We start from the raw sequence: 6,294 nt of genomic DNA, 5'->3' as shown, positions 1-6,294 counted from the left end.
TGTAACTTAGAGTATCTGCGTACAGCCAAACATCTAAATTCCAGACAAGCAAGGTGGGCCCTCTTCTTTTCTCATTTCTGTTTTACTATCACTTATCGACCAGGTTCCAAGAATGGTAAGGCAGCCAAAAGGAGAAGACCCAGTCAGATCCTCAAACCATCCTCAATCCCTCCTGTATCCTTGCACCCATCCAGTGGGATATAGAGGAGGACATAAGACAGGGTTCTCAGACAGAACACATCCCTCATAATTGTCTGGCTAATCGTGTCTTTGTTCCCAAATCATGCAGGGATAGATTGATAAGATGTTCCCACACCTCACTGGCTATGGGACATCCAGGCACAGCCCGCACCTACCATCTGTTGGGAGAACAGTATTGGTGGCCTCGGATGGAGCCGAAAAATTAGAGCCTCTACCCATACCTCTCAGACCGTGGTCCCGTCTGTTAATGGACTTTCTCACAGACTTACCTCAATCGCAGACATTTACCACCATTCTAGTAGTTATAGACAGGTTTTCTTAGGCCTGTAAATTGGTGCCTTTCACCACTATACCCACTGCATTCCAGACTGCGGAGGCTTTGGTCACTGACGTTTTCAAAAATTTTGGGATACCTGAAGACATTGCATCTGATCGGGGACCTCAGTTCACTTCTTCAGTTTGGAAGGCCTTTATGGATAAGTTAGGGATAACTGTCAGTCTCACGTCAGGCCATCACCCCGAAGCTAATGGACAAGTGGAAAGGCTCAATCAGGAAATAGGTGGTCTGCTACGTCATTACTGTCATGACCAACAAGGAGAGTGGTCACACTTTCTGCCAAGGGCCGAATACTTCCAGAACTCTCTACGTAGCTCATCTACTGGTTTAACTCCTTTCCAGTGTGTTCTAGGTTACCAACCACCATTGTTCCGTTGGAATACAGGGAGGACGGATACTCCTGCTGTTGACGAATGGTTCACACACAGTGAAAGGGCGTGGGAACAGACACACGCGCGTCTGGGTTAGGCTCTCAGACGAAAAAAAGCACAGGCGGATCGACATAGAGGTGAAACCCCTTTATTTAACCCGGGTGACAGAGCTGTCCTGTCGTAAACTCAGTCTACGGTTTGTTGGACCCTTCAAAATACTGCAAAGAATTAACAATGTGACTTAAATAAAAAAAAAAAATTAAAAAAATAAATTGCTTTTGCCCCATAACTACAGAGTCTCACCCAGTTTTCGTGTTTCTCCTCAGGCCAGTTATTCCTAGTCCACTGGATGATGCCTCCCCTCTCTCCTCGCCAGCTCCTGCTCTGTACATCGACAGCAGTCCTGCCTATAAAGTCACCACCATCATGGATTCACACCGGAGGCGGGGGCACATCCAATATCTAGTGGACTGGGAGGGGTACGGTCCCGAGGAGAGGAGCTGGGTGTCTGCATCGGACATCGGACTGGATCCCTCTCTCATTACGGATTTCCAGTCCCGCAGGCCGGAAGCGTTTACTTTATGTTTTTTTTAACTTTGCCTGTTTTTTGACTTTGTTTTTGCCTAGTGATTTGGATTAATAAACCTGTCTGCGTTTGCATCCAAACTTCCTGGTTGGTTTCTTACACTGGGCGGGGTCTGCCACAACGTATCTCAAGTGACAGTGGCACTCCATTTATACAGGCTAGGATCATTAAGAATGTCCTGGAAAAAACAACAAACAGGCATAAATTTAATTAAGTGTTTCCCCTGGTCCTCTGGCAAATCAGAACAAGACCACAAAAAAAGAAGAAAAATTAAACAGGTGTCAGTGCCTTTGAGATTTGTTCAGCAGACCTCCACACGTGGGATTAGGACACCTTCCTCTTGATAATCAGTTACTCTATCATTTTCTCACTATATTGTGTCTCATTATATGAGGCACTTCTGTGTGTCAAAACAGGTGAAAGCACTGTTGCCGCTTTTCCACAACCACAAGCCGGGTGACTGGGTGTTGGTAAAGGATGGGACCCCATCAAGTGCTTCTAGCGACCCCTACGGCCATAAAAGTGGAAGGAAGAGGAACATGGTTTCATCATACAGATTGCAAGAAGGTTCCAACTACACCAGAGGGAACATCCACACCAACATGAGGATAACGATCAACCCTAAACGATTAATGATGACAGCAATAGGGCTGGGATGCCTCTTAGTCCTCATAGGGATGCTGTATGGTCTGAGTGGGAGTACTGATTTCGAAGATATCTAAATAGAGTTTATTACAGATTGGCTACATTTGTAAATCAGACTATTAAAGATCTGGATTAACAGCTTTGAGACTCATGACCACACAAAACTGCATGGCTCTGGATCGTCTTTTAGCTCATGAAGGCGGAGTGTGTAGTATGATTGGTGAACATTGTTGTACATACATTCCTCCCAATGATGCACAAGGGAGTAACATCAGTATGGTCTTGCGCCAAATGCATAATGTAACTGCTCAACTTAGAGACGAAGAACGAGGAACTGGTTTATGGTTTCAAGGTTGGGGAGTTATTTTGATGAGTCTACATAGTATGTTTTTTATGATTGTACCTAGTCTTAGTAATAGTATTTTTACTTTGCTGTGGCACGTTGTTGTGTAATTGTGTCACTGAAACTCTGTTCCGATGAGTTCAGGCAAGTTATCAGATTTTACAAATCACAAAGGACCCAAAGACTAAAGAATTAAATGAAGAATTAGGTCTGGAACATTTGTTTAATCAGCATAATGTATAAGGAGGTAATAAAGAATCAAAGGGGGAATGTTGTAATGCAATGCTGTGGTATTAAATGATTCTTAATGATAAAGTGTTTGCAATTGTGTAAATAGTAACATCTGGTTTTGTATAAATACTAAGGGCTGTTAATGGGGGAGTGTTAACACCTTCGAATTTCTGAGAACACTCCCTCTGGACCAGAGTGAAACAGGATCTCATCATAATGTTTAATAAGGAGTGCTGTTAAAGGATGTTTGGGATCTAGAACTATTGGATGGATGATGTCTGATTAAATATTGTCTAGCCTTCTTAATCTAATTCCTACTCGAATCAGTTTTGTTTGGGGATCATACTCAGGTGCTAAAGCTGAGAGTCTGCTGGAGTTTGGAACTGGGTGGTTTGCTTTCAGGGCATTCATCCCTTTAGGGAAACTTTCATTCTGGGCTTGGGACTACAGCATTGCTTCCACCTGTTTCTGGGTAAGGTCTGAAATTGTTGAAGTTAAAGACTGATGTGTTTCATTCACCAAGTCAGTCCAGCTGGAGTACTTTGTGATGTCAGGCAATGGAATGGGAACATCAGCTCCTGCATGACCACAAAATTGTTTTCTCATTTATGCTTTGATTGTATTTTCAGGGCAAGGAGGGATGCATGGCCAAAGGTTTTGTGGTTTTTGGAGGAAAGATGGACCATAGTTCCATTTGGAGGAAGCCACCAAGGATGTTAGATTAAGACCTCTGGTTATATCATCTGCAGGATTATTCTTTGATTGCACATAATGCCAGTCATCTGGGTTGGTGTGCTCTAGGATCTCTGTTAAACGATTAGCTACAAAAGGTTTGTAGCGACAGGATTCTGATTTCACCCATGTTAAAATAACAGTGGAGTTTATATGGTTTTCTTGGGTATTGGGACAAGATCATTGTTCATTCTGAACCATCAAGAAGAGCATATGCATGGCCAGACTGACCTCTGTAACTCAGGATTACCATTTTACCATCTGTAGAAAGCACCTTGGGGGGATAACTTGATGGGTTCAAGTAGAGTACCTTGGAGGACGAATGTTCAGGGAATAAATCATCTGTTTTCCTGTTTGCTTAATGAAGAACACCAAGGTGTGGACCCTGACATTTTGGGCAGGGTTTCTTAAGGTTACATTCCTTAGTGTGATGGTGTTTTGCACATAGCCAACATAATATATTGCTTCTAAACCATTTCTTCAAATTACTTGGGCTTAGTAGCCTAACTTGGGAACAGTAGGTCAAGCTATGCTCCTAACTTTTACAGTATGGGCAGGATTGAGATCTCACATGCGCAGATAATGTGGTTGGATTCTTGGCTTGGGCTTTAGCTTGTTGAAAATATTAGGAAGTAGGGACTGTAGATTGATTCTCACGTTTAAATAACTTGATGGGGGCAGATCTAGCTGGTCTTGTGTATTCACTACTGACCAAAACACCAGATGCTAGAGCTTGGCATTGGGCTTCTCCTTGAAGCCAAGCACTGAAGTGCATTAGGTTATACTGGATATGGGGATGGTGTAACTGGGCGTACCATGCATAGTTTGCAATTTGGTCAGTGGGTAATTTGCTTAATAACTGCTGGACATGGGAAGAATCAGAGACAGCTCTGCTGTCCCAGCTCCTGGACCTAGTGATTGAAGCATTCCCACTAGGGATTGCTGAGGCCTAGGCTGGGGATTATGAGTAGGCACAACACTAGACTGGGATGCAATCAAAGGCTGAGAATGTAAAGAACTAGATTGGGAGGCAGGATGGGGTACAGCTAATCTAGATGGGGCTGAGCATGAACTCCTAGATCTGTTGAAATTCTACACAACTGTGAGGTCTTTGTACAGGTTGGGAGTAATCATCATCAAAGCCATCATAATCAGAGCTAATGGAATCTTGAGAAACATTTACTGATTCAAAGTCTCTGTTGCAAATATTTTAGGCTGCATACCTCGTCCTGTAGTTCCTTGAGGTCAGATTGTTGTTGTGCTGAGGTAGGATTCGTGATCCCTCTACCTTTAGGATGGGTAGCTGAAGGCCTTGGGTTAGCTGTGTAGGGCTCCTGTGGGTTTCCATAGCCCACTGACTCGACATGATTTTGCTGAGGATGGGCTGGAGGCCTTCTCTGCTGTGTGGATCGTCTGTTTTCTTGATCCGTATCCATCATAACTGCCAATCCCGGGTTTCGGCACCATGTAAAATTTAGTTGGGTTGCATTTGGTGGAAGGGTGGCTGTTGTGATGGTGTGTCCATTAAAACACAGGAGGATGAACAGACTTCAACTGATGTAGTTTATTCACAGTGTCACAGTGTCTTTCAAAATGTTGCAGAGCAGATGCATGGATGGACAGTTAATGCATGGCTGAGGAAAAGGATGGATGTAGGAAGGAAGGTGATGGATGAAAGAATGTAGTGGGTTGATGGAGGGAGGTATAGGATGGATGGAGGGATATACAGGATGGATGTATATACAGGATGGATGGTTTATCTACAAATAAACAAAATATATAAGGATCAGTAAAACAATACAAACAATGCAACTAAGGAACAACAAACCAAGTGAGCAAACAATAGAGACAATCAAAATCAGATGGACAAATGATAATAAATGGATAAAGTAATAAATCAGAAAACTTACACAAACACACATCCAATGGAAGCTCAGTCCTCAATCCAAAAGGGTACAAATCCTCAAACCCCAAACAAAGAAAATAAAATATTGCCGACAGTGACATTTTAAACTCTAAGCCCCGTCTTATCCTGCTGCAAAGGATTGCGGTCTTTGTAGTTTACCTGCTCCCAGAAAATTTCCAACACAAATAAATCTGTTTTTCTCTGAACCTGAACTCAAAAGTATTTGTTTTGTTTGATAAAGAACGACAAGAGAAAGCATACTGTTGTGCACACCGGCAAAATAAAACCCAACAGACACATGAAGACAAAAAAAAAAAATAAAAAAATCATGACCATCTGTTTTATACCACACTTGTCTTCACGCGCAATGGGAAATCAAGTCTCACCTCAGTTCGCACGCTCACATGCCACACATGGTATTTCTCACGCTTGCCAATCCATTGGCTGTATATTATAATGTACTCTCGTTGAGCCAATCAGAATATAGCTCGCTCTGTTGTTAGGCAGACCTAGTCAAAGAGGGTGGAGTTTCAGCCAGAGTGTCAGGCGCGAAGAACTGTCCGATTCAAAAGTTCTGAAACACACGTCGGTGAACAACTGAAGAAGAAGAGCGAGCATACAACCACTAAGTTAGGTCGGCGCAGCAGGAGGTACACCCGGAAAGAGGCGCAGAAGGCGGTCAAAGCACCGAGGACACATGGATTCTTCGCAGGATGGCAACGGCGGAGGAAACGACAGTGCATGGGCCGAGTGTGCCGTATGGGACGAACTGGCTGACACCGCGACTTCCCAGTTTAAAGGACACAGACGATGTGGAAAACTTTTTAACTGTCTTTGAGAGGCTGGCTGGCCGGAGCAGCTATGGGCTATGCATTTAGTTCCATTGCTGGAGGGTAAGGCCAAATCTGCCTATGTGGCTATGGACCAAGAGGAAGCATTGGA

Source organism: Astyanax mexicanus, chromosome 20, assembly GCF_023375975.1.
Source record: "Astyanax mexicanus isolate ESR-SI-001 chromosome 20, AstMex3_surface, whole genome shotgun sequence".
Taxonomy (NCBI): domain Eukaryota; kingdom Metazoa; phylum Chordata; class Actinopteri; order Characiformes; family Acestrorhamphidae; genus Astyanax; species Astyanax mexicanus.
Note: the sequence above shows the minus strand (reverse complement) of the source record.